This window comes from Pteropus alecto, unplaced genomic scaffold, assembly GCF_000325575.1.
Source record: "Pteropus alecto unplaced genomic scaffold, ASM32557v1 scaffold50, whole genome shotgun sequence".
NCBI lineage: Eukaryota > Metazoa > Chordata > Mammalia > Chiroptera > Pteropodidae > Pteropus > Pteropus alecto.
In genome coordinates, this window is record NW_006431918.1 from 66,990 (window position 1) to 94,887 (window position 27,898).

At 45.6% G+C, this 27,898-nt stretch overlaps 1 pseudogene; it reads right to left on the bottom strand.

The window, feature by feature from the left end:
• Positions 1 to 9,482: 9,482 nt before the first annotated feature.
• Positions 9,483 to 9,601, bottom strand: LOC112475156 (annotated as a pseudogene).
• Positions 9,602 to 27,898: the final 18,297 nt, after the last annotated feature.

Sequence of the window (27,898 nt, forward strand, 5' to 3'; positions counted from 1 at the left end):
ACCGCGGGTGCCGTAATTGAATTTTTATGGAAATAAACAGGTGGCAGATTTACTCTAGCTGCGGGGATGGGAGGGGGCGAAACGCCGTAGCCACGTTAACCTGTTTAATTTAATAGCTTCGGTACTCGGAGACCCCCGAAAAAGCAGCGTCGCTCGTCGAGTCGGTTGGATGCCAAATGTAAATAACTGCAATTACCCTAGCAAGCCCATGTGGCGGAGCAGGGAAAGGGCACCGTGCCAGCCTCGGCTAGGTTTCCCGATTATTAATTAAGCTGCTAGAAGTTTCCAAATAAAAGTTTTAACTCTCAGAGAGCCCCGGAAAAAGAGGAAGAGGACAAAACTTGACAAAGAAGCACCAGGCAGGCAGGCAGGCAGGCAGAGACGGGCGAAAGGCTCTGCCGACATCACATTGAAAGCACAGGACGAGCGTGACCCAGAGGCTTTTCCCAGAGTCTGTGCGGGGCACCGGAGGGATGAGCTCAACTCTAGCTTTGCACTATGCTTCCCCCCAGTGGTCGACTTTCAGAAGTGCACTTTTAGGTAGGGAAGGAAAAATCGGGGACCATCTGCTGAGAAACATGCCAAGAATACTGTTGGCTTGTGCATGTGAATGTGAATGTTTACTTTCAAGACAAATAATAAAAATGAGGGTTGGTCTTTCGTTTTTTGCTGGCCTGCCTTCGGGCAAAACCGGGATGAAATCTATCTATCTATCTATCTATAATATAGATGTTATGTATTATGTACATGAGTGCCCTCTGCCTAATTTCCCAGGCTTGAAAGGTGGACACATTCCCAGACCTGTAACTTAAATAGGAAGCAACGTTTGCGAAGTACTGACAAAGGCACCCAGAGAGAAGCGAGGACAAGAGCGAGGTAGAGCATGAGAAAGTCATTTTAGAAATGAGAACCATTATAGGAGCACCGGTCCCCGGTGCCACAATGGCCGGGGACCGCCGGCGGACGAGAAGCTAATGCCTGCCCATCTGAGGTGGAGCCCAGGCGGTGATGCCGGCGCCGGGGAGCGGCTGCAGGCTCACGTAGACGGAGCTTCTCCGGCTGGCCCGCCGCTCACCCGCTGCCGTGCGGCCCGGTCCCTGGCCCCGTCCCTGGCCCCTGGCCCTGGCCCAGGGGTGGTGGACGAACTCTAAAACCCCTGTTTTACACTTTGTTTGAATCACTAGACGAAAGACCTAACGGCCAACATGATCAGAACCAGAGGAATCGAGCTTGGAATGTCTGCTGTTCGTTTCCCTATTTCAGAGTGAGCCGCTTAGAAATGAGAGGGCCTCGTGGGTGTCATGGGTTTGGGTTTCTTTTTTTAAGCCTATAAACCTCGCACAAATTCTCTCTGGGCGCATCGCGCCGCTCTGACTCGACTCCCGTAGGCAAGGGGCACGTCCCCCTGGAGTCCTTCGGCGCACAGCCCCGGGCTGTTCTCACTCCGCGTCTTCCCCAGTCCCGAGGCTCACTTCCCGTCTACGGGCCAGTGACCCCCCTGTTTATCATTCGTTTCGTCACCGAACCGGTTCTCATCCCGCAACCCCGTGTCCAGTTTCTCTCCCGACATCTTCACATAAGCGTCAGACCCCTCGATCTCTATAGGTCCAAAAATGAATCTATGTACATGTCTTTTTCATTCCACCGAATCCAGATTGTAAAGAAGCGACTAAACCAGGAATCAGACCCACTCCGGCCATCTCAAATCATAGCCGTCCCCGTGTTTATATACATACGCGTGTGTGTATATCTACGTCTCCTCTACGAGCCGGAAATGCAAAAGCGCTGCTTCACCTTTTCTACTGCCGCACGCCCAACGTTGGATCCATCGTCAACGGTCCGTCCTTCACCCGGCCTACTACGATCGCCTCCTACATAGTCCATAAATCTACCTACCGATAGCCACGTCCATACGACGAGCTTGGACTGCAGCAACAGCTTAATGGCATATCTTGCCCCTCTGATCAAACCTTACTGCAGTCAGAGAAGCCTTTTAAATATCTGATCACGACCTTAAAAACATGAACTTTGAAGTCCAGTAACGTGAAGTCCAGTGCATTGATAGTATGATGCGGCAACTATACCAAAGCCCCAGGGTCATTTCGAGTACTTGAACTTTGAAAGATGCTGAGAGAATTAAGAGACTCTGAGCATCGTCAGAGTTCCCGAGATGCCTCCTGTGCCCCGATCAAGGATTTGAGGAGAGAAACGCACCGCTCACCTCTGTCGGCTAGCCGATGCTCTCAAAACATTCCCGTGCCCCTGGCCTTTTATTTTCCCCGTTTAATAAGGTAGGCAGCTCGGCTCCCCCAACGCCTTACCTTGCACGGGCGTCTCGCTCCAAGGGCGTCTTTCATTCCAGTGGCCAGACGCTGAGTCAACTAGCTCTCTCGCCGCTGCGTGCGCCGGCCCGCCTCGGACCTGTCCCCAAAGACAAATGGGATTTCACGGTTTTCGGCCCCAGTCTGGAAACCAAGCCCCCTTCCTCACTCCCAACCCCGCTCTCCAAGACTCCATTTCATGAAACCCGTTCCCGAGGACCGCCGTCTGCATCGGTGAGTAACGTAAACCGGACACGTCTGAATAAAGGGATGAAAGAAACGTGGGGCGGAGACGCTAGTTGGCTCACGGAATTCTGCGACACTTGGGAAACCGGCTCAGAGAGCACGAAGAACCCAAAAGAGGTTCGTCGACGCGAGACACCGCGGAGAAGTCTCGCTCGGGCCACCACGGACGCCAGAGCTGGCACCATCACCTCTGCTCCAGGCTCTGTGAAGAACTTCTGCTCTGTTCCCAGCTGGGGCCACCTGACCGCTAAGCCGAGATGATGGGCCCAGCCGCGGCCGCCCGGGTGCAGAAAGACAGAGCGTCCGATCTCTTCGTCCTCGCACGAGAAGCCCTGCTTCCTGCCAAGACGTGGAAGCTCGAGGATCTCGCCCTGGGAGAAAGAGTGCGCACGTGCCGAAGGGTCTAAAACCACGACCGCCGTACTCCTCAGACGGAAATCGTGGGCTTTCATAAGAACGGGGGAGCGGAAAATGCGGTTGCACTAGAGAGAAAAGTCAACGAACAGGAACGACGGCAGGGGCTTTCGAGGCGTTCCGTAGGCGTGGGAGAGAGAGCGGCTTGAAGGGCGATGCGGTTTGGCGAGAGATGCTTCGTTTCTTTTCCTCTACGGGGGTACGTGCGAGTCGATCGCAGGATGCGCTGAAGAGAACGAGGCTGAACATTAACGAAAGCGTGGAAGAATGAGTAGCATGGGGTAGAACTAAGCACACCTGTGTTTAGTTACATTTACAAAGGAGGCAAGGACCTTTCTCCCTGAAATCGGAGAACAGGCGAGAATTCGTGAAGGCGGGGGTATGGGAGTTGCAGAGGCCGGCGGCCGGCGTTTATTCGAGGAGTTCTCTCGGGCGGCCTTGATCTTTCACTCACGTGGGAGAGAAAAGGAGCGTTCGGTGTCGAGGGCGAGAGGCGGACTTGGGCACCTGGGGTGAGCGGAAACCCTTTAGAAAAGCCACTAGGGAAAGCGAGAGTGAGCGAGGCGTGACTCAGTGGTCTCCCACTGGAGCCGAGGACCCCTTCCTCTCTGGCTGCCTGAGGAAGCTGTTCCGCAACGGTCACTGAAGTTGGCCCGATAGATGCTTCCGTTAGGACAGAGAGTGTGTACTAACTCCGGCATCCCCAGCCTCCGACGTGAGAAGACAGACGACGAACGCAAAGAAGATTTCAGCCACCCGCCCAAAGAGAGAGAATGCACCAATACCTTCTTATAGTTAGAGCGAGCACGATAAAATACTGGCAGAGGACGAAATGATCGTGACAGACGGTCAACGGGCGCCCGGTTTCCGCGTCCGGGCGCTCCGTCTTTGGCTTCGTGGTCTCCTCGATGGCTATTTAAAGGAACCGGAATTTAACCAGCCATCACGAGTACGGCTGGGGCCTGACGTTCGCCTCGGTCTCCTGAGGTTTGTGCCTCTTCCACGGGACCTTTCCGGATGCGTTCCGTAATGACACTCGATCAAGCCACTGAGATCGACCGCCAAGGCCCAATCTGCTCCCGGAATCTTCCTGGAAGAAAAAGATGCTTCATCGGAGGCGGTCACTCATCCTAGCCCACACCTCGCCTGCTCCTGATCTTCCACTGTTAGAAACGTTAACACACTGGAGGAAGATTGTGCTATATTTCATGAGCGCTCTGTGCCGCCACCAAGGGACAGTTCCATCTGTTATTTGCTCTCGGCTTTGCTTACTGATAAAACCGGAAGGACAGCTTGCCGATGGGCTCTGTGAAGCAAACGGCTCCTCTCTTTCCCGCAATTAATGTTCATAAATTATTTCTACAGCAGACAGTATGTACGGTCCCATGATTTCAAAATGAGTTCCAACAAATTAAGGGCCCGCCTTCGTTTCCGAAGGAACTCTACCGACAATGCGACTTGTGGCGTTCGGTGTCACGGGTTACCTTTTGTGAAAATTGCTGCGCGAAATCAAACGCTGTCATGAATCCTGTCGATTATCATTCCCTCATAAGATCTCACAATCACATGTTCGGTTGTTGACATCGCCTCTCACGTACAGTACGTGAGAGGCTATCTGTTCACCGGCAACAGGACCGGGGGTGATTCGAAGCTCCAGACACTAGGTTAACAGCCCTTTCTTTCTGTAGCAAAGGGAAATGGATTTCGAGAACAAAGCACACAAACTACGGGGTTGTTCCCCACCCCCCTCCAATGATTCTGTTGTTCCAATCGTAGAACATTCTTGGGGTCCAGAAATCACTGTATATTTTCTGGCCTCTCCACTGTTTTAAAAGGGATTTCCACAGACAGACCTAGACAATGAATCATTTCTTCTACGTTGAAAAAACATTCTTGTACCTGAGCTTGTCCTGTTTCTTTTATTTATTGCCTTGGCTCCATATCCATGCCCAAATTTGTTTATGTTTTCTTTACAAATGAAACAGTTCCCCTGTCCTGTGACAGCAGCCCTCCTACTTTGAAAGTGACCAGTCTAATATAAATGGCCTAGTCCTATTTCAAAGTTTTAGACTAGACATCTTTAACTTCCCAAGCAACACCTGTCGGTCCAAAGTACACACAAACAAACTAAATAACATGGAATCGTGATGTCTAAAGACCACAGTCTGGGGAGAAGCCTGTGAACAACGTAAGAGTCCTTAAAAGATTTCGAAAAGCCCAAGGGGGCAATCACTTCTTCGTCCTCGTGTAAGATGAGCTGAAACACAGAACTCCTGCGAGGAGGCAGGATCGAGGGGAGACGGGAATATCGAGCTTGCTGGTGAAATAAAGTCACACGCTGCATTACCCGAAAGCACGACATGTTAATAAAGGAAAAATGAATGGGCAAACGACTGGAACGTGAAGAAAAACATAGGTACGAAGCAGCCCCCTCCCGTTAACAAGATATATGTAGGAGAAGCGGTTTTATCAAAATGTGGGCCGGCGGCACTACACACCCTGTGACCGCTCCACTCTATCTCGGAAGAACCCAGGGAAGACGCGATCTGTGTCGCTGCGTTCAGGGCGCCGTGAGCGGACGTGAGAAAGCACGGCAGAGATCTGAACACCGAAACCGACGGCACGAGATCCGATCGGAATGGCGACATTCCGTGCAATGAGAGACAGCTGTCCTTTCGGATGGGCCCGCCCACACCGGTAAAGAACAGAAAGAATAAAATGTGCCGGGTGCTTCGAGTCATCATTAACTCTGTTTCGTCCATGTTGTTCTAACCCTCCAACTACCCAGACAGTCTTAGTGGATGGAAGCGGCATTCCAATCGGCACCGGCTACTTGGAAAAGCGATCGGCAACTGATAGCACGCAGTTAGGAAAAGACCAGATAGCGTGCAGTGAGTTTTTTAAAACGCCTTTTGGTGGGAAGAACAGAAATGATTACCGACGAGGTAACAGGCCAGGATGCTGCTGGCCTGTGTGTCATGAGTACGAACAAGGAAGTAAGTTTCCCGTCGCATAGGGTTATCCCTTCGCGGGGACATCCGGATAATCCAAGAGCCGTTGGAACGATTAGATATTTGACGAAACGCTAGGGTCCCTTTAAACTCTTGAAGTCATCAGAGAGATAGAGGTTAGAGGAGAGACTAGCTCAAGTTGTACGATATGTTTTTAAAAAGGAACAGCATGCACTGAACCCAGAGAACAAGCTACCACGCAACAGACTTTGGCGAGAAATGGTAACTGCGTTTTTCATAATCGCTAAGAACACACGATGAGAAAGTACTGAGAATGAAATATGAGAGATGAAGCTGAACCTAGGGAGACACACGCAGAACCGGAAAGATACCCGCTTCCTCCTGCATCTTCACGAACACGTGCGCTGTCACCTTTCACATCGTTTAATGCCACCCTGCGTACGTGCCTACTCACGATGACAAGTCCTATCGTCACTCTCTACGCTAGAGTTCAAATTCCGGCACTCGGTAAAGGGACCGAATCAGGAGCCACTGCCTTTTGCTCCAGAGTTGGCTGCTTCGATCACTCGGACACCTAAACAGCCACCTTTAGCGGGGGGAGTGTTTGTTCTCCCTCGAAGAAAATCGAGTGCCTATTTTCAGAGAACTGAAAACAGACCGGGCATCCATCGGGTTATTTTCCCGTGAAAGGTGGCTGATGTTTACGGGGGACGAAAGGGACGCCACCGCCTACCGGCAACGAGCGGCTTTCTTTTTCCGAAAGACTTTCTCGTCACTAATTTCAGGTTTCAGAATGAAGCGACATAGGGAAAACGGGCGGCGCTGGGCTCGTGTTTAGGAAAAAGACAAACTTCTCAACTAAAAAATAAACACGACCGGTGACTACAAAGGAACAAAATCGTTTAAGCATCAAAACTACCTATCATGCGAAGGGGTTTTTGGCTTCGATGGAAACTTCAAAAGGAGCTATGACTCCAACGATAACTGTATTCTAATTATTTTGAAAACATCGCCTTGGGAATTGAGTCTGTACATCATGTCAGCCACCCACGAAGCCAGCCCCTGCAACTCTGCCATATCCTATGGAACAGCTGGAATTCTGCTGCTTCCCCCAGGATATCGAACTACATATTCTGCACTCGGACCGCTTGATGCCTCCTCATTTTAGGGACAGAGCCCTACAATTAAAATTGAAGATTTAAAAAAAAAATTTTGCACCCCATTGACGTACTAAGCAGACTAGATGAATGGCCACGAACCAACTCACTGACGCTCTCCCATTTTACCGTTCGTTTGGTGACCTGAGGTCGTACTGCATCTCGAGATAACCATTTCGGAAGGCAAGTTCCCAACACAGTCCCGCCGAAATGTCACAAGCTAGTGAATGCTAGTTTTGGCCCTCGATGGCCACTTTAAACCGGCTCGATCCTAGTGCCAAATCTGCAGCCGGCTCGGGACTGTCATTCACTCCCGGCACAGGCCTTTACAATCCAAAGAATGGTCCCGTCCCTGTACGAGGAAGGCGAGAGTCTGCGGATCGAAACCTCTTAAAGCATAATCTCCACTCTAAACAAAGCCCCTCGTTTCTCATCGCCATGAATAAAACGGTTCTCCTTTGAAAATTCTTAAAATATTGGCTGCTAGAGGATAGTGCCGTGGCAAGTTTCCAAAGGAAAAACATATTTCACTGCACGTGGTTGCCGTTTGCCACGAGGACGCGATCCCTGTCTTACAAACATTTACAAAGCAAAATGGCGATGTTTAGCATACTAACCCTCCTCCAGAGGAACCCTCGCCTTGCCGTCAGTGCTGTTTCCAGTCAAACCTCTGGCCTTGGAAGGGATGGTGGCAAATGCGACTACAAAACGCTTGGAGGTTAACTGCCTAAGTTACGTGTCGACTGTGCGTTCCATGAACATAAAAACAGTTACGGTTTCTAGAGAATCACCGTGCTCCAAACACTGTGCTTAGAGGTTAGACGATCTTTACTCGAGGCGTGCAAAGGAGGCATTGCCGGCCCCGTTTCCAAGATGAGGAGACTGAAGTTCACAGGTTAATCGCTTGCTCTTGGTTTCATCTCTAAGAAGTGGCAGAGCCGAAATTTAAATGCGGGTCTAACTCACTCCAAAGTTTGCAATCCGTACTATTTCTGAGAGTTTCTGTGGGACTCGCTCTAGCCACTGAACTTTCAGTGGGAGAGACGGACGCTGTCGTATACGACGATGTCTGTCGGCTCAAGAAACACAGTCGAAACCTGAGACTGTGCTCCGTGTCCTCTTTCTCATTTCAGAAACGATTAAATATATTTCTTTCCCTGCTGGATTATCACCAGAGCGGCGCACGATAGGTCCGGACTCTAGCGTCCAGTCCCAAATAGCCAGAGGACAAAAGCCGCTTTCATGTCATTCATTTCTCAGCGAAAGCTGAAAGGCCAGAAATCACTGGAGGAATCTGCTCTGGTGAGCTTTTTCAGTTCGATTTTATCCTCCCTCGAGGTTCAAACAAACTTCAGATAATCATCTTGAACTCGGTGATGAACCCAACTCAGATTCAGACGATGGCTTCTCGGAGCGTCGGCCCTTCCGTTTAGAATAAGGCAGAGCTTAGAGTGACAAGCCGCATGGGGTCAGATGTTCGATACTTGGCAAAAGCCTCAGCTGTCGTCCTGAAACGAGGTTGACAAGATGGCAGGCTTTAAAATCAATCCCCGTGGAGGCGACTGGTCTCATTCTCCCTCTCCCGTCCGTCTCCTGTGCAGCCTCTCCGCTCTCCGGAGCACGTGCCAGCGATGGCGAGGACTGCACGGCAGCAACAGGAGTCGGGCCGTGCATCGAAGGGGCCTTCCTCGACTCACTGGCGTAACATAAAGCATGCTGCTGACACACATCTGCTTGAGCTAATGGAGGCGGCCAAAGCCACCACAGTCCTCACTCACCAGCAGCAGTTAACCCGCTCCGGTCAGTCGTGTTGAATAAAGTGAGCGCCCGGCACCATGAACTCTTCTCCTAAACAATCCATTTTGGCCACTGCTCTGAGAATGTTGATCGATCGCAGTTGGGCGACATCCATCCGTCTCCCTGACACGCAAGATGCTGGCTTTCCGACTTCGAGGTAATCGTCCCGTAAGGGTTAGAAATATAGATCGATTCACTACCCGGCTGATCCCCTTTCTCTGTAATAAACTCACGGGGACGGCTTCAAGTACACGGCTTCAAGTTTACCCCAAATCATGGCAACACCTAAGCCTTGGATTGCACTGTAATCGAGGACAGACTAACAGCTAGCTGCGCCGTGAGGAAGACTGACTTTTTGAGACATTATACTTCTGTTTCACAATAACTGACCATCCTGTAGATCGAAGAGAATAATAGGAGAAGAGCAAAGGAGAGAAACATAATGCCAATAAACGCAATTTGATATTAAGGCGAGATGGCTTTTGTTTTTGTTTTTTAGGCGAGGCCACCCTTGGTCGACCTCACAGGTTGCAAGGACCTTGTCAGCTTCCAATCCCTTATTTTTTATTTCCTTACGCCGACGGCACTCGGTCTTCCCAGGTGGTCTCCCTTCCAAGTACTAACCAGGCCCGCCCTGCTTAGCTTCCGAGATCAGACGGATCGGGCTTGTTCAGGGTGGCATGGCCCTGACGGCGGAGAGATGGCTTTAAATGGCGCACACTGTCTGGGCCTTTTGGGCCTATATAATAAATAATCCCCGGCTCGCATATCTTTCAGTTACGAAATTCTGAAGTTGCTCTCTCGGTATCTCAGTAACGTTATTGGAATAGCCACCAAGACGCCCAGGCGAATGGCTTTATTGGAATGAAAAGTTGAACACCCACTAAAACGATCAAAGGAAACATTGATAACAGTTGCCTTAGAATAACGCCATCCTTAGGCTATTCGGCTGTTTAGTACTCTCAGAATATTAAAGCCATGAATGACTAGGAAGCTAGAACCCCAAGGGGCCACAGGATGCTCCGATTCGGTCGCTTACAAACGGGTGCCGGCGCTTCATCCCGAGGCTCCCTCGAAGGCGCTGCGGAGAGTGCGCGGCTGGCTGCCCACGCCCACCTCGTGCAGAGCGGCTCCCGGCACTCGTTCACCTCTTCGTCTTTTTAGCAGGGTGATCCTGGAAAAATAAAATGGGCCCGCCCGGGGAAAACTGAGATATCGTGGATCTCGTCCAGACTCTTCGCTTTTCTCAAGTTCGGTTTATTCACTTCTTCAGAGAAAAGAGAAAAGATCGACGCCACCCGCCAAGCCGATGGCCAGTCGGATCGGCGGCGGCCCTTCCTCCGCTCGGGGCCTGGACCGCGCCGGGCTCCTTCACGAGACCGCAGTCTCGCTCAGGTTGTGGCTGCTTCTGTCTCCAGGAGCCTGATACATCCTACTCTTCTTCCCAGCAGAAATCCACGAAGGCCTTTTGGAACCCCAGCCGATTTCATTGACTTAACCACACAACCGAGCACTCACGCCAAGTCCGAAGGAAAGCCCCGGGAAGAGCCGGCTTAGGTGCGAGGAAAACCCTAAGTAAGGTAAGGCGAGAACTCCTCTTCATGTCGGGGTCGTCACTATTGCTACGAGGGGACCGCCGTCCCTTACATTATCCCGTATGTTTATACTGCACCCTGACATGCATGTTACTTCATTTCCCCAGCACTCTATTAAGATGCTGAATGCTGCATGCTGACAGCTCAGCAAATGAAGAGTTTGTCTGCACTACTTTGCACTTTTTCATTTTTTTTAACTTTTTTTCTTATTTATTCATTCGTTCGTTTGCTTATGCATGCGAGGCCACCCTTGGTTGACCTCACAGGTTGCAAGGACCTTGTCAGCTTACAATCCCTTGTTTTTTATTTTCTAGCCTAAGGTACCTGGTCTTCCTAGGTGGTCTCCCATCCAAGTACTAACTAGGCCCGACCCTGTTCTACTTCGTACTCTGAAAGAGATGGCTTTGTAACCATCCACGAGGTGCTTAGCGTATGCGACTTCTCTCACAAAATAGATTTTTTAATTTTTGGAGTCGTCTCTTCGGCCTCTTATTTTCTGTTTGTTTTTTTTTCACGGAGGTGGCGAACGAACAGATACGTTTCTAGAAAACAATCTGCAGATTATGGGTTAACAAAACCAGAAATAAAACCACCACCCTCATTACAGAGTCCAATGGCAAAAATACAAGAGCTGAACGGGCAACCGACTGCAGATAAGCTGCAGGAGTGCTGTAGCCTTGAGTGACCTCCCTGCAGCTCTCGATGCTAATGATCATGCCCTCCTTCCCGAACCTTCCATTCCCTTTGTTTTACGTATCAATGCTCTCTCCTTAGCTCTTTGAAGCTTCCTCCTAAGTGCCAGTTTATGGCTTCGCTGACCCTTCTACATATTTTCCTACTTTTGAGCATCTGCTCATGATATTCTTTTTTTCCTTCCTCTCTGCCTGAACTTCTCATCTTCCAAGAGTCACCTCAAATACCACTTCCTTTCTACAGTCTTTCCTGACCATCCAGGCTAGAATTATTTGTTCCTTCCTCTTTTCTTTTTAAAAAGTAAATTTAGTTTTTCAAACGGGCAATGCATTCACATGGTTCAAAAGCCAAAAATACAAATGGGCGTGCAATGAAAAGTCTCCTTTCCACCACTGTATTCCGTCACCCAGTATTCCTTCCCATTAATTGATTTTTGCGTTGCCAAAGGTCTTGATGCATAAATAAGCAAATACAAGCATCCTTTTCCTCCGGTTCTAAAAAAGCGACAGCATGCTATACAGTATGTTCTGCATGTTGCTTTTGTTTGTTTGTTTGTTTTCACTTAATGATGTGTTCTGGAGAAAGCTGCTTTTCTATTAGTAAGTAGACTATAGCATCATTCTCCTATAGCCGCATAGCATTTATTGTAGGGTTACAGCATAGGGTATTTAATCAGTCCCCTATCGGCGTACTCAAAGTTGTTTCCAACTTTGGCTATTATGAGCAATGATACGATCAATAATCTTGTAAGAAGTCATTGTGCAAAAATGTACTATTATATCGACAGAATACATTGGAATTGTTCTATCAGAGAGCATGAGATTTTGATCACTTTCATTCGTCCCACATGCATGTGGGGTAGCAATTCATACTTTCTCAAGCAGTGTGTGAAGAGTTTGTCCCACATTCTTGATCATACAGTATTATTAAACTTCCGTATCTTTGTCAGTCTTAACAGGTAAGAGATGCTGTTTAAGTGTAATATTAATTTGTGGTTTTTTTATAATTAAGGTCGAGTACCTTTTCATAGTTGTAAGGGTTATGCGTATCTCTTTGAACGATGTATTTATTTACATCATTTCCACATTGTTCTCCTGGGTAATCCTATGCCTTTATAGATGCTCTTTGCACGTCAGTGAAACCGGATCTTTTTCCCGTTAATGCGCTGCGATTTTCCCCAGTGCGCGCTATTTGCTTTTGACTCTGTCCTAGTAACCCTCCTCATGTACTAGCTGCCTAGTAACTCCTCATTTCTTATTGAACTCCTTATATGATGTCCTTGGCGTTTCTATATTTGTTTGCTGTTATATGGAAACAAATATTGTTTCCATCAGAATTTGAGGATCTCAAGAGCAGATATCACGTCCTGCTCGACTTTCCATTCCTTCGGCACATCGGCGCAATGCCGGGCACCTAAGAGTCACCAATCAAACTTCTGTAGATGAATCATTAGTGTTCGCTTCTTTGTTTTCCTTTTGAGCTTAAATCGATGGTAAATGAGAAGGATGAAGTTGGTGCTGGCCACAGATGACAGCGCTTACAGCACTGCTTTGTTGTGGCCCTACTTCTCCTTTCCCCGTTCCACCGATAGTGAACTGGGCGAGAACAGACAGAAACTATTCATCGGCTCGGGGTACAATGCCGAAAAGGTCACGAGTGTGTCTGCGTGTGCGTGTAACACGGAAGGGGTGAGAGCGGAGGGGGCAAGCTCACATAACCATTTACGGGCCTAAATTTCTTTTGTAGTCTATAAAATCAATAAGTGCCAGAGTGAAGCCTCCTTGGACATGCTGAAGATTTCGTGCCACGATCCCTAGCCCCAGAAAAATCTCTTTAGAAATGATAACTCTGAAGTAAATCAATAGAAAATTCAAGGAAATAAGAGACCTGCCCTTCGACGAACCCGACATCCACCGGTACCGTCTGTTGCTCTTTGTTTTCCTCCGAAATCATTCTAATTTCCCATATCCCAGATACAACGTTTAGGCCGCCTTTTTAACAGAACGAAATTAAAATTTAAGTTTCCAGTATCAGCCACTTGTTCTTATGCTGTTGCTTCTCAAGTGTTTCTGGGGGTGAATGAAAACCCAGCGACTCAGGCTGTCTTTGAAACAAAGGATGCTATATATTTGGTCAGCGGGGATGAAAGGAATGTGTGGCATTCCACATACATGTTCATCCATAATCCTCTCCTCGGTCCAGACCCTGATGAGGAGCCGAGAGGGCCCCTGGCTTTGCCTGTTTTTAAGGTCTCTGTGTTAGCCCGCAACTGCAACGCACCTTCCCTTTTTCTTTTTTTTTTTCTTTCATTTTTTCTTTTTTGTTTTTTGCCACTGACCATTGCACGAAAAAATAAACCGTTTTCCTATGGTGCTCGGTAGCACTCAAATGTGCCAGGGCAAGGACCCTTTCTCTAGAAAACAAAATAAACATATGGAAGGAAACTAAGAACTCTTGTCAAAATTATTCCACTGTGAAATTAGTTACATTCCACAAGAAAATATAAGTATGCCAAAGGTTTCTTTCTTCAGTGACTCTCACATAAACTGCAGTGAGGGAAAACAAAAACAAAAAAAACGCCAGTGTTCAGGTTCGCGAGCCGTCGGCGCCACTGACTACCTAAACCCGTTCGTATGTGGTCACTGTCCATCCACTGCAGTTTCTACACAGCCCTGGTGGATATTTCTCTGGGTCACTGAATACAACATTCACGTCGGCTAGGACTTGCCTTGTCCTCGCTGTGATTAACATAGCCACACATGTAAAAAATGCTACGTAAAATAACTGCTGTACGATACGCTTCCAAACAGAATACACGTGACAAAGGTGCCCCACCAGAGAGGCGCCGAATGTGCTACAAGCCAGGTTTCCACAGCTTTTAAACGCGCCGCTAGGAGCCGACGGAACCGCGTCCCTGCCGTCGGCAGACCGTGAAACTCTGAGATTCGTTTCCGCTTGCCATCCAGTCTTTGCCAGCTAAAAGTAAATAAAGACTTCCATGGGGCGAATGCACAGTTTCATTTTCGCTAGCGTTGTCTCCTTTCTCTTTCATAAGTGACACGTTTCCCTCTCAAGGACGCCTGAGCCTTTTACGAATGGGACATTCTGAAACGCACTGTGGTCTGACAAACTTTCCCAGCTTCCCTCCTTACCCCCATCTCCAGAGAGCCTTTCTCACATGCATGCGGCTGCCAACGGCACTATGAAGTCGGTCGAACAGGTCCCACCCTTTTCCCTATAAGACTGCATCGTGGAAAACACACACACACACACACACACACACACACACACACACACACAGCGTATCCAGAGAGAGAAAGGAAGGCAACCAGCAAACCGTGCTCAAAAGCCTCCATTCGATTCGCAGTTTTTATCGAATCAAATTTTCTCGGCCTGTCATTCGGAGACTTCCATAATGGGAGCCCGAACTATCTTTCGAGCTCTGTTTCACCAATCTCCTAAGTAATCTCTCTCATTCCTGGTAAACCAGATTACGGTCGTTCCTGCACCATTGGCATCGGTGCTTCTCCGTTATCTGACCTGCCTCCTAGATAAGCAGAGAATCAGGGCTCTGGAGTCGACTAGTCTGGAGTACGGGGTGTTAGACGCCCGTCTCGAGGAAAAAGGTGCAAGAAGCAGGGGAAGGAAGAGGTGTTCCTCGTGAGCTTACCGATGGGCAGCTGGCTGCAACTAGGGGAGTGATCCGAGTCAGATAATCCGAGTCGCCGATGAGAAAATTCATGCAGACCGTCCCAATGAGTTGTCGGTTTTAATGAGCGCTGCAGAGATGAGGATTCTGTAACGAAACCAGGAAGACAGAGAGAGGGCAGGAGAGAGGTTTCGAAGTGCAGGGGTTTGAGATGCGGTCTAAAGCTGCATAAACGAGAGGAGAGAGGAAATGCCTTCTCCTATAGTGGCTGCTTTTCCAGGTGGCTGGGAACAGAGTTCGCAACGTGCATGGAACCGAATGCCACCTCGGTGCTTATACTCAGGACATTCTTTCCGCAGGGAACATCCTTTTCCACTGGCTCAAATCATAGCTGTTATCTCTCCTGTGAAATCTTTTCCTATTCCTTCAGAAGAAGCCACCCTTCCCTCCTCTGCACCCCATCAGGATGTGGTTGGTGCTTCTACATGGCCTTCCTCGGGCAGGTGGTGCTTTTACAGTCTTTATTTTGCTCATACCTTCACTACGTGCCATGCGCTGTCAATCATGGATTTGTTCTTAATATCGACTGCAGCAGCTACAAACACCGACGCATAACTGTTACTCGGTCAGGATCGTTAACGTTACTTGAACGAACATCCGGATGGGGAGCAAATGTGCGCATGATCTATGGAACGAGGAGAGGGTCTCAAGGCCCAAACGTATCTCTGGATGCTCCCTCAGTTAGCCGGAAGCACTGGCGTTTCTCCAATGCGTTTTATAGAGGCCGAACTAGGTATGTGCAGCCTGTATGAAACATACGTACAACTCCTCATGGGCCCAGTCAATCAATTTGTTAACTTGTCAGAATACAATTACTCACTCTAATCTCAAGGTATATGGAGGCTGTTGAATAAATATTACGACAGAAATATAGAAACGTCCGCTTCAGTGTTCTCTTCAGTTTTTCTGGGCACAGCCAGGAAACCATTTCTTATCGCCTAAAGGTCCGAAACCAAGACTAATTTCGGTTATGTTTTGATTAAAATCGGGTGCGCTTTTGTTATTAATTTAACAATCTCGTCGCCTATATTACTCCTTTCTTAAGTTTATCATTTCAAAAATATATGCTTGAACTATGTATTTCATATAAACTAATGATAGGATCCACGGGACAAATCTTACAGTATCAGAAATACTCCAATGTTCTCTGGGTTCGGTGCTAAGGAAGACTGGGGTCAAATTCTCAGCCGAGCTATAAGGCAAAGTCTATAGGACATTACGAAATATATTTTACGATTAGATCTTCTCCCCAGATTTATCCTATTTTTCCTACTTATTTTTCCATCGTCCAATTTTCTCACTTTAAAAAAAAAAAAAAAAAAAAGACTGGTATCTTATAAGCCCCTTAAATAACTTGTTTTTTTTTTTTTTAACAACGCAGCAAATAAATAGTAAACACAAAATTAAAGTGGTCCACTCTTATTTACAGTCCTATATTCTGAAGTCAAATATGTGACACAGGAAGATAATATTATTAAGTTTTAAAAGTTGACAATTTCAGGCACATTTTCTTAAAAGTAAAAGGATTTCAAAACTAGCTGAAGGGTTCAGGAACCATCCACTGATCTCCTAATTCACACCTAACATTGAGAAAAGCCATGTATTCATTGTACCTCTTACTTCCTCCTCTGGAGGTAAACAAAACTCTCATCCACCTACCAACCTCGCGTTTATAGTTCTATCATGAAGTATAAAGGTGAGAAATCTTGGCTTTCAAAGTACCTTGTAATATTTACACAGCCGGAAGATTTTAAGGAATGCGCCTTGGTCATACTCATTAAGGACCTTGCTTTCCAAGTCTACCGAAATACACCAAGAAAGTAAACCATAACTACGATATGTCGCTGGCTCTCCGGCATTCAACGGACTCTCCCTGAATACGGAATACCATGCTTTTAAAACAACGTCGTTCTTTCGCGAAGACGAGATAAAAATTCAGAATTTGAAGATGATCGACGGCAAAATCATTGCAGGTGTCATGAAATTTTGTCACGTCTTTTTTTTGCTTCGACGACCTTCCTGTTCTTAGTAATGTTGTGACATAGTTTGGCTTTTATTTGGCTATTTTCATTTCTAGTTAACATGTTGTAAAAATTCACGTTTTGACCGAAAGCAGGCATCGACGGGCCAGTACTAAATGTGAAGTTTCACAAACACAGAGTCTCCCCTTTCTAAAACATGGATAAACAAACTATGGGGTTTTTTATGAACTGGGTATTTAAATGTGCGGAACAGAGCAAATGTTCCGTTTCTGCTGACTCATAAGAAGGTACTCGCTGTGTGGGCACAGGATGTCGAAGCTATTTGCGAAGGGAAGAGTATGCCACCTAAATTAATGCGGTGGCTTCGTCTCATAAGTCACCCCATTATCCCACTCTCCCTCACTGCTGGAAGGAGTTGAGGTCAATATTCCACTCATTTAGAACATACAGAGCCAATTTATCTACCGTGGGGCCCATATCCCTTCCTGCAGTCCAGATACAATAAGACCCGGATTAAAAACTCCTTTGAGAAATCAATTATTTGGGGTAATGAATCAGCCACTAAGCTTAAACAAATATCTCAAACTCCTGCTCTGTTAGGAAATGCCGTGACCAGCCCATCTAGCTAGAGCAGGTGGTCACCTAGAGGCTCCGGGCCAGTGCTGTTGAATAAGCTTCTCAGCCCGATGCAATAAATGGTTTCCTTCTTTGTGTGTTTCCTGACGCCCCGGTTGCTTTCATTTTTTCCCCCCCAAAGTCCTTTAGAAAGAACATGACATCCTTTTGCTCAATCAGACTTAAGAAGGAAGTGCCTTTTAGACAGGAGGAGTGCCGTGTTAAGCATGGTGGCCATTTTCACAAAAAGCAGAAAGTGAGGGCCACAATGGAGAACATGAGAACAGCAGACGCACAGGTGTCAAAAAACACCTCTCAGTGGCCAGCGTTTGTTTGTCTGCTTGCTTTTTGCGGAAGCTAATAACATACTAGGAGAAGATGTACCTAGGAGAAGAACTGGAGAACTGTTTCTGAATATTTATGTACCGATTTATTTACTACAGCGACGTTTAATTCAGAAAGTATCGGAGGATTCATGATGGCACGATAGCCAGCGGAATGCTGTTCTCTCTTCTCCCTTTCCTCTCCTGAGCTAGGGGTCCATCCGCCCTGCATCTCGCTCCATCTCGTTCCCTCTCCTTTGCACTTTCGAAACCTCCCTCTCCACGGCCTGTTTTTGACTATTTAGACTGCTAATTGCTACTTATAGGAAGTAATTATGAGTGGACAGGAAAATAACTGACTGTTGAACAAACATATTCTTCGTACCATCTCGTTCCCACACGTGCACACCCATACATGCACCAAGGGTCGTCGCTTCGGTTCCTTACTGAGGGACTCGGCGCATTCAAAGGCTCCACACGGCGCCCCAGACACGCTGAAAACCAGCGGATCGTGCGGGTGAATGTAAGCGGACCATGGATGTCCTCCTTTTCCTTTCCATTCTTTGGGGCTTTAAAACTTTGGCGTGAGTTCATTTCGATTGCTAATTAATTCATTTCCATAACTGGTTGAAACTGTGGAGGAGGAGCTGAGAAGATGATGGAAAAGGCAAGAAGCTGGGGCAAAACTCAAGGCTGGCGCGGCGACGCAAGCCGCTGGGCTGCCCACGGCCTAACGCTCCACGGAGATCGACGTCCATTAAACCTTTCCCGCTAACGTCTTGGTTTCAAAATCTAACTCCTTCTCCGACAGCTTTTTTCCAGGTGACTTTAAAAAATACGCAGTGAACACAGGGGTGCTGTGGAGAGCGCTCAGCCGCAGGAAGCAGAAGAAAGACGTGCACCGCCCCTCCCGCGCTCGCCAGCCCCGGGGAACTGTGCCCTAGAAACGGGCGCTGCATCTCATCCGTCCGTTAGTTACATTTTCATTCGCCCCAAATCACTTGTGATCTCAGCCCTCTCTCGCCAGAAGAGATGGCAGGGCAGAACGGTCGCTATTCTGCAAAGTGGATTCCATCTTTTGAGTAGCTTATCGAAAGGTTGACAAGAATTCATTTCTACCGACCACTTCCAGAAAGTCAGAGAAGGAACAGGCCGCCACCCCGGAAGAGAAAGAAAGGCAATTTCTCTGTGATTTTCAAAGGCATGAAAAGAAAGATGATTGGTTATAAACTGCGCCAACAATAAATTGTTTTGAACGTCGATTAAGGTCCCAAGTGTTGCTATGACTCTTGGTGGCATCAGCAACGTATTCCTTTACACAGCAAGAGCCAAGCGACGGGAAAAATCAACAGGCACAACTAAATTTGGCTGTACTGTTTGTTCAGGTAATCCTAGAAATTTCCTAAAAACGGGAGACAAAACAGGTATTAAACGGTACAGAAATCTGGGCATTCCAATTTTCATTGTCACTGCCTCAGCAGAGCCCGATTTTAAGTCGTAAACATTTTACGGTACATCGGTTCACAGTGTGTTCCAGTTTTCAAAGACCTCACGTTTTCTTACGCCAAAACACAACCTGCCATTACCAGAAGGCTTTTCCCCCTATCTTTATGTATCTTTGGGGGAGGAAAAAAAAACACCACCACTTTATGTAACCCCTTTTCACACCTCTTAAATTTTCTTCCCACTGGAATACATTTGAGCTGAATGTTTAATCTCTCCTCTTTAGCAGACATTTTCAGATTTAAAAATCTGATGTGAAGGTAGCCAGATGTGACACACGAAAACAGAATGGACGAGCAGAATTACCCGACACTACCTCACCCTAAGCAGAAGGGTCCTCTCTAATTTTTTTTTTTTTTTTTTTGGCCTAGTACAAGATATGGCCTATAATAAGCTGTCAGAATTTCTGGGTGAAATTGGTTAAAGATGAATATTCTCATGCTATACGCATACAGTGAATTGCATTTTGTCACCCACCTATTCCATTATGCTCTCCAGGGAGTAAGCCTGAGGACTCAGCTTTATTGACATTTACTAAAGTAAATGTCAATAAAGACAGTTGCAGGATCAAAGCATTTTAAAGTGCAAGACCTGGCCATCAGTTTAAGTCGAAATGTCTCTTCGAGGAGGGATAAACTGTAGCAGAAAGAGCACTGAGGCGGGAGTCGGCTGACGGAACTCTCTCTTGACTAATCGTTACACCGCATGGATCTTTTCCACTTACCAGATCTCAACGTACTCATCTGACAAGCTGAATCCAAACATCTTGTACGGATGTGTGAACGTTTTTAACTAGCCTCTCTCTGGTCTTTCACCTAGTAAACCAACGATCGTGAAAAATATCATAACGGAGCTCTTAAAAAATTAGTAAAACTAAAATTTTAAATAATAATACCTGAAATCAACATATGGTGAAAACGGGTATCTTATTTCACTCCTTGCCCAGGGCCTCGTCTTCGTTCCTCATGTTTTCCTTCGTTTTTAGGCGGCTAGAACCCGTGGGGGTAGGTGCGCTCGCGTTGGCTACCAGTAGAGCTCACTCTCCTGGATTTCCTACCAGATCCAGTTTCTCTGCTGGCACCAGGACTTCTGTGACTTTTTAGAATTCTTTTTCTAATCCTCCAACGTATCCCCCCCGTTCCACACCTCGCTTCCTCGACAAGCCCTCACATTTGTCTAGAATCTAATTTCTTCCACACGTTCTAATAATCCTTTGATTTCCACGGAACTTACAGTGGTTCTGCTGCCCTAACTGAAAACTGGTGGGCACGATGGCGTCACATACCTTGCTGACCTCCAATGATCGTCTCTGACTTTCTGCACGATGTCTGGTCTCCACCTTCAAATCTCTTTGGGAAAATTTACTCTGAACTTCTCTGACACAGCAATACATGCAGAATCCCTGCATACCTGCATACTTGTTCTTTACCAGGTAGAAAACAAGGCCTGGAAGACTGTTTCCTGCCAAAGGAGTTCGTCTCTTCCACAGGAATAGAATTAGGTAGGAAAGAGGAGTGTTTCTAGGCTGTTCTCTTTCTAGGACCGTTTCTGTTCCTGATGGGAGGAGGACACAGAAGAATACTTCTCAGGCGGAGCTCCAGTAAGTGTTCCCCCTATCCCCGCACATTTGAAAATTTATTCTTTCTAAGAAAAATTAGGGCGAAACGCAGAAACTACTGGAAAACCGAAAAACAGGTACGAAGAAAATGTTTAATGAAAGTCCATATAAACAGATGTAAAACACATTCAGGAATAACACTAAAACTACACTGAGATTGGCGAGCAGATTTCAAATTGTTAAATGACACAGGGAACATAATCGCTGGTGGAAGTGAGGGAAGGTCTGGCTGTTAAGTACTTTGAAAGGCACCCTGACTCCTTTGTCCTATTGTTTTCTAGGCCATTCCTAAATGGCAATGTCCTATCAGGTGCTCAAATGCAAAAAACCTGAGTTCAAGTAATTGTCGACACTCGTCTGCTCTTTTTTTTTATTCCATCTTACATTTCTAAATCACATTTATTTCATAACGTTAACTCAAGCCAGATGAAATCCCTTGACGAAAGAATCGAACAAGTCCAAATTGATCTCTTAAGTGGATCAATGGAAACTTAACTGAAATGGATTGGGGATTTTATCAAACTTGATGTAGTAGAACACTAATAGGATCACTTCCAATTCACACGTATAGAACTAAATTTCAGCACAAATTGATCTGATTACTAAGGATGAATGGTCACCTTTAATAATGGATTAAGGTGGCAAAGAATTCTCTTTTTATACAAAAATGCTTTTTTTTTTTTTTCTCCTGAACTCTTGGAGATTGCTTTAACTTTTCTTATGATACTAAATGGTACTCGCTTCTTACACGATTGGGTTTGACTTCAGAGCTGTTTTAATTTTCCTAATTTGATCTCTACGTTTTAAGTCAGAAATACCTTCTGAAAGGTTTTTAAAGGAAGTTCTGTAACAGCGGGAGAAGCCGGGAGGATACAAAAGCATTGCTCCCGTAAACCATAACTTCCCTAACAGCTATTTGCAAAATCACACAAACAACGGTGAGCAAAGTAAAGCTGTCGGTGAGGAGGACTGGATGTTACAAGTATTAGCACTATCTATTTTGTGACGACTACTTTGATAATTTAGGTAACGTGTTTCTTTGAAGATGTGTCGCATGTTAGAATTTGTTAATATTACTCATCAAAATTTATGCACGATAACTTGACGATAAACCTTTCACTCGGTTGTGATACAGACTTAATATAGTGATTAAATTAAGGCCACAGACTTCACCTCTAAGAACAAATACCCTAATCTACCTCCGATTCATTTGAAATATTAGAAGATTCAGCCATCCTATAATCCAGCTCTTCGTTTCCACACACGGTGACCAGCTTCTGCAACTGTGTCAACTGTAGGCTACAGAACGCTCCAAACAAGCTTCACTTTTCTTCGACGTGAAATAGCGTTGCCATTAAATGCTTCGACTCTAGGCTATTTTATCGATGACTTTGCTAGCGAATACTCACGGGTATACACCTTTTCTAGACCTTTTCCCCCTAGGATCATGTAATAATGGTCCATGACCTAAACCCCTTGGTAAAATCCTTCTCTCTCATCTCCTCTCTTCTCCTTTTTTCCTCCCTTTTCTTCTCCTTCCCTTCTCTCCACTTCTCTCCTCCCCTGTCCCCTCTCACTATCTGTCCCTGACTGTCCTTGTCTGTTCCTGTCTCTGTCTCTCTCTCAGTCTCTCCCCACCTCCAAAGCGTCTTTGTTTTGGTCTGTGATGCTATTGACTCCATTTCTCCCCATCTTATGTCTGATAGGTAAATCTACCCAAAACAAGAGGCTTTTCTATACCCAAGGAAACGTTTAAACAAGCAGCCAAGGCCCGGTATCTGTTCCTGCACTCTCTTCCGCTGACTGGTGGGCGTGCTCTAAATGAGAAATGCGTAAGCAGATTTGTGCTTCGGTCAGGAGATAACAAGATCGGACATGTGGTCTGCTTTACATCTAGGCTCTTAGAACCTAGATGGTTCAGATGGGGAAACTCCACCTCACATGTTCTCCATCTTTTTGGTTCGAGAGAACTCACAGGAGTTTTATAATTGGAATGTGGTTCCAAAGCCCTAGAAACACCTGCAGTGTCTTTTCCCCGTGGCTTATCCTCTCTTCATCTTCACCCAGAAGCACAAAAAAGGGGCTGATTTGCCTCGTGTAGCTTTGGATGTTTGTGTGTCCCTAGGACTAATCCCACCGTAAGGTCACATTAACATCCTTCAACACGGGGAACTGTGAAAAATATAAAAATGAGCAAGATATGATACATACTCTCGAATGACCTGAAATTATTTCAATTTCCTCGATACCTGTCTCCCCTAGTCGTACTCTATTTTTTCTGATGCTGTTTTTGAAAATAATTTTATTGTATATTTTCTGAATATAAAAGTGATGTGCTTATTGTAAACTAACAATTTTTTAAATCTGGACAATCACAAAAATAAGAGATAAAAACTCATATATAATCCCACAAGCCAGAGACAATCACTACGTTTTAGAGAAAACCTACCACGCGTTTGAGTCTAAAAATTCTGGACCGAAAGTGTTAAATAGGAAACTTCTTTCAAAGTCTAGACCAAAGCCCAGATAATGGCCAACATGTTTTACCTATTCAATGCAAGGAAAGGCCACCATTTCAGAAAGAAGAATTTTAAGAGATTCCAGAGACAGAAGGGTTTTTATTAAGAGCTCAGTTCTCATTAAGAGCTAACTGGTCCCCTCCCTATGCCACTCACCCATCCTACCTAGTTATGTGGGACGGGATTCGAAAGAGAGGGGGGCGGTAAATAAAAATGGTCCAACCATCTATGAGAAAGAGGATGCTTCAGGCCACCTGGGTACCAGACCACTCTAGCTCAGTACAGAGAGAGCCCCAACCCGTTTTTACCTGGATGCTAATGCATCTTTGGCTTTGAGTGACATATCTACTAAGGGACCAGTATGTGAAATATCTCTATCTCTTCTTGAATAAGGAGTCAGGAGGTTGTGTGGAGGAACAGGATTTGAATTCCTTTGAGAGGCCGAATTCATACTATGGGATGTGTTATGAATATGGATACTTAACGTGGAATGGTGGCAAAAGTTATTTACTGCGAGACAGTGGAGGAAATGAGAGGGCAGGGTCACCGCTTACTGTGAGATCGACTATTAGTACTTCCCTTCATTGAGTGTCCCCCTTGGAGGTGTGCTTCCACATTACCACACTGCGGAACTTGGACTCGCTTTGGCCAACCGAATGGGTATGCGGTGGCGTGAGTCGTCGAGATGCGGAAGCTTTAAGCCCTTCTTTCTATGTGTGCTTTGCCATCTCTCTTTTCTCTCTGCAGTGACAAAGTTCCAGAGAGAGATGGCTCCATCATCCTTCTGGAGGAAGTACAAGGAATGGAGGCAGAGCTAACCAGCGAAGGAGGTTAATAAGAGAGAAGCGTTTATTGGTATAAGTCAATAAGATATTTGTGTTGTTTATTACTGCAGTGCAGAATAACCTGTTTTGACAAATATAAGCCAGGCACCAAAACTTTCACAAACTGATGGGGAATGCAGTGGATGACACCGACAAGAAAAGGGTAGAGAAAAACACAGCTGTAAGAGCTGAGCTGAAGAAGAGATTTTGTTTTTATATAAGTGAACAGTAAATTTCGAGACGCTGCATAGTCTCGATTTTCTATGCGTTTGATTTTGATTTACACTTTTTTTTACTCAAGCTAATACCGTGAACATTTCGCGTTTCATCTATTTTTTGGAAAGCGACATTTTAATGGTTATGTTCTCTGTGATTTACTTATTGTGCTGTTACATCGAGGTTGTGTCATATCATTTACCATTGTACGTGATACTATAAAAATATCTTCACCTCGATACTCCAAGTTTGAGTATGCAATTTAACAAAACTTAGTCGGCTATGAAGTTTACTTACTTAAAATTTCTCTCTGTATAGTCCTTTGCATGAGATTATAGCTCTTTATATGCAGATATTATGCTTAGTTTCTCTTAATCTCCCTTAATACTTATTCCAGTAAATTTCATACAGCTAAGACAGATCATTATAACTAGCCAACTAAACAATAGTGCTTTTTTCTGACTCTCAGAGAGACAAGTGACAGGATGGTGAAATGTTTTCTTAATAACAGCTGCCGTACGGGTGACCTAACTGCATAAACATTTACCTGTATATATAGGAAGGCTAATTCTAGCATGTAAACTGAGTTTCATTCTACATTTGATAGAGACGGCCAGGCTCTCATCGGAGTTCTATAAAAGGCAGTTTAAGCAAAATGGCAAAAGCAGTACTTTGATGTATCCAAATCCCTATTTCGCTCCTTATTCAAGAATCGAAAGCTATGAAAAACAGTAAGATTTTGTAAAGTCGAGATCATGATTCGACTGGGAAATAGAAAAGTGCTTCAGATAAAACGAAAGCTAAAGTCTGTCTATATAATTAATCATCTGTAAATCATATACCTTCATACAATCTAGATCACCCCCTTTTAGAGTTAAGGCAAAGAACTCAGCTTCCGTCAAATTACCTCGTACAGTATACAATCAGATTCTAAATTCACCAAATGTGATGTGTGTGTGAGACAGAGTAGGGACAACAGGTGAGAACGGTAGCCAGTTTTCCGACTTGAGCAAAAAAAATAAATGGGGAAGCCCAAGACGAGGGGCTGAGTTGCACAGAAAAAGTCTCGTGTAGTAACAGACGCGCGGGAGGATGTGAGACCGAGGTGTTGGATGTGCACGTACGTGCTTATCCATTTGTCAGTGTGGCGGTAATTTCCCACCCATACCAACTCCGTTGGTATCTGATTCTGTTTATCAGCTAATTATATCCCATGATTAAGGCTTACAAGGGAACAGAAAAGCAGTGGAGGAATAGGAAAATGTTCTCCCAAAGCAGTCGAGTAGTGAAAATAAACGCTTACACAATAATATGCTTTAACTCATTTGGAGTAAGTACCGGCCATTAAATACAGTCAAGACAGATACTATGCTGTGAATCGTAGGGTCTTCTACGGCTCTGTAACTGATATTTGACTTGTTTGAGTATAATGCTGGGTGGAGCGAGAAGTCCCACAATAAGTAATAGAAGATAAATTCTAGGCCCGTCAGCCATGATTTCTTATGTGTTATTTTCACTTAAACATTGAAGGAAACGACAAAGGCATAAATAGAATGAAAGCCAACTTAATGAAGTGTTTTTTATAGAATTCAGAAACACTGAAGCTAAATCAGTTTCCAGACAAGACAATTTCAGCACTGAAGACCATCCGCAGGACTCGTCCGCTGGGTTCAACACTGAGAAGCGCTGCTAGAACTGCCTTTATTAGAACGAGTCGAAAAGGCCGATGCCTTCATGTCATCTACTTTTTGCATTTTTTTTTTTCAACTTAACGGTGTCTGCAAAGTCCTTTCCGACTTACGAGGTTTATTTTGTACTTGGCGAAGATGTGTCGCAGATTAGTGAATCCGTAGTTACCTCAGAGTTTTGAGTGTAGCAGTAAACCTAACATAAAAACACTATAGACCTCCGAAGGTTAGGAGGCCTTCAGGACAAGCTAGCCCACCTTCTGGCTTCCAAGAGCGCTTTTATCTGAACTGCCATTGATCTACATTTACATTGTCATTTCAGCATCCGAGCAAGCCAAAGACTGTGCTGCATTAACTCTCCATACGTACTAGTTGCCTATGAACAAAAGCTGCTTCGAGAAAATCGATTAGAAAAAGAAAGAAAAGAAAAGAAAGTCAGCTGGTCCTGGAGTAATCCATTCATTGGACCATCTTACTGAGAAGCGATTTTACGTCAGACATCATGTCATGTACTAATTAATATAGTCAAAACATTAAGTGCATCATCTGTGCATCAGCTCTGTCTCTCTTAAGGACCTGGCTGTGTGGCTTGGATCACAATTCTAAAATACTGGAAGAGCCAAAGCCTCGTTCGCAATTGGTGTGATTCCAGGGCCCTACTTGATCTTGGTGCCATCTGCTTCCAAACCTACCCATACCTGAAACTTAGTTCCTGTAAACACACACACACACACACACACACACAACCACGTATTCTCAAGTTCAGTAATGCTATTAAAAATACAGTACTCCCAAGTATAGAAGTACCTGAAACTTAGTTCCTGTAACCACACACACACACACACACACATACAACCACGTATTCTCAAGTTCAGTGATGCTATTAAAAATACAGTACTCCCAAGTATAGAATTATATGGCAGGATGTACAGCCTTCTCCCATCTCTCTAGTTCCCGGCCTCTCTCCCCCTTATGCTTTCCCCCTTTTCTCCAGTCTCCATCTCTTTAGACCAAAACAAATTATCTTCTTAGTCGCAGGTCTGAAGTCTCTGCCTCATTTTATTGGAACGTTCGAAGTCAAAACAAAGCCTCTCTCTAATTTGTGACACGCTACTTCCCGACAGTATCTCTAATTTATGGAGCGAGGTTGTCCGGTGGAACTTGCTGCAGTGATGAAAATGTTCTCTATTCATCGAGTGCATGGAAACATCACTAGGCATAAATGGCTATCGAGCATCTGAAGAGTGGCAAATACAAATGAGGAACTCAATGTTTAATTTTAGGTAATTTTAGTTCATTTAAATTTAAATCGCAACATGTGGCTAGTCAGTACCATACAGGACAGCACCACTCTCCGTAAAGTGACCTTTGCCAGGCATTCTAGTACTAAATAATCAGAATTAAATAATCAGAGCTGTATGAGCAACCGAGTGATTAGGTCCGTCTTCACAGACCTCATTTTCTTCATATTAAATATTCTAATATCTTGATGAAAAAAACAGAAAAGACTACATTATCAAACCAGACTTACAGGAATCAGGATTTCAAACTCTACTAATAATTTTGAACTGGAAAACGATCCCCGGCACAGGCAAAGCAAGGAGAAGTTTCAAGTCCATAGCCCGGATTCTCTAGCGCTTTCTCACCACACGAGAATACCTTCTGGCCCCGAGTGATGGACGAGGTCACTACAGATGTGTGCAGCT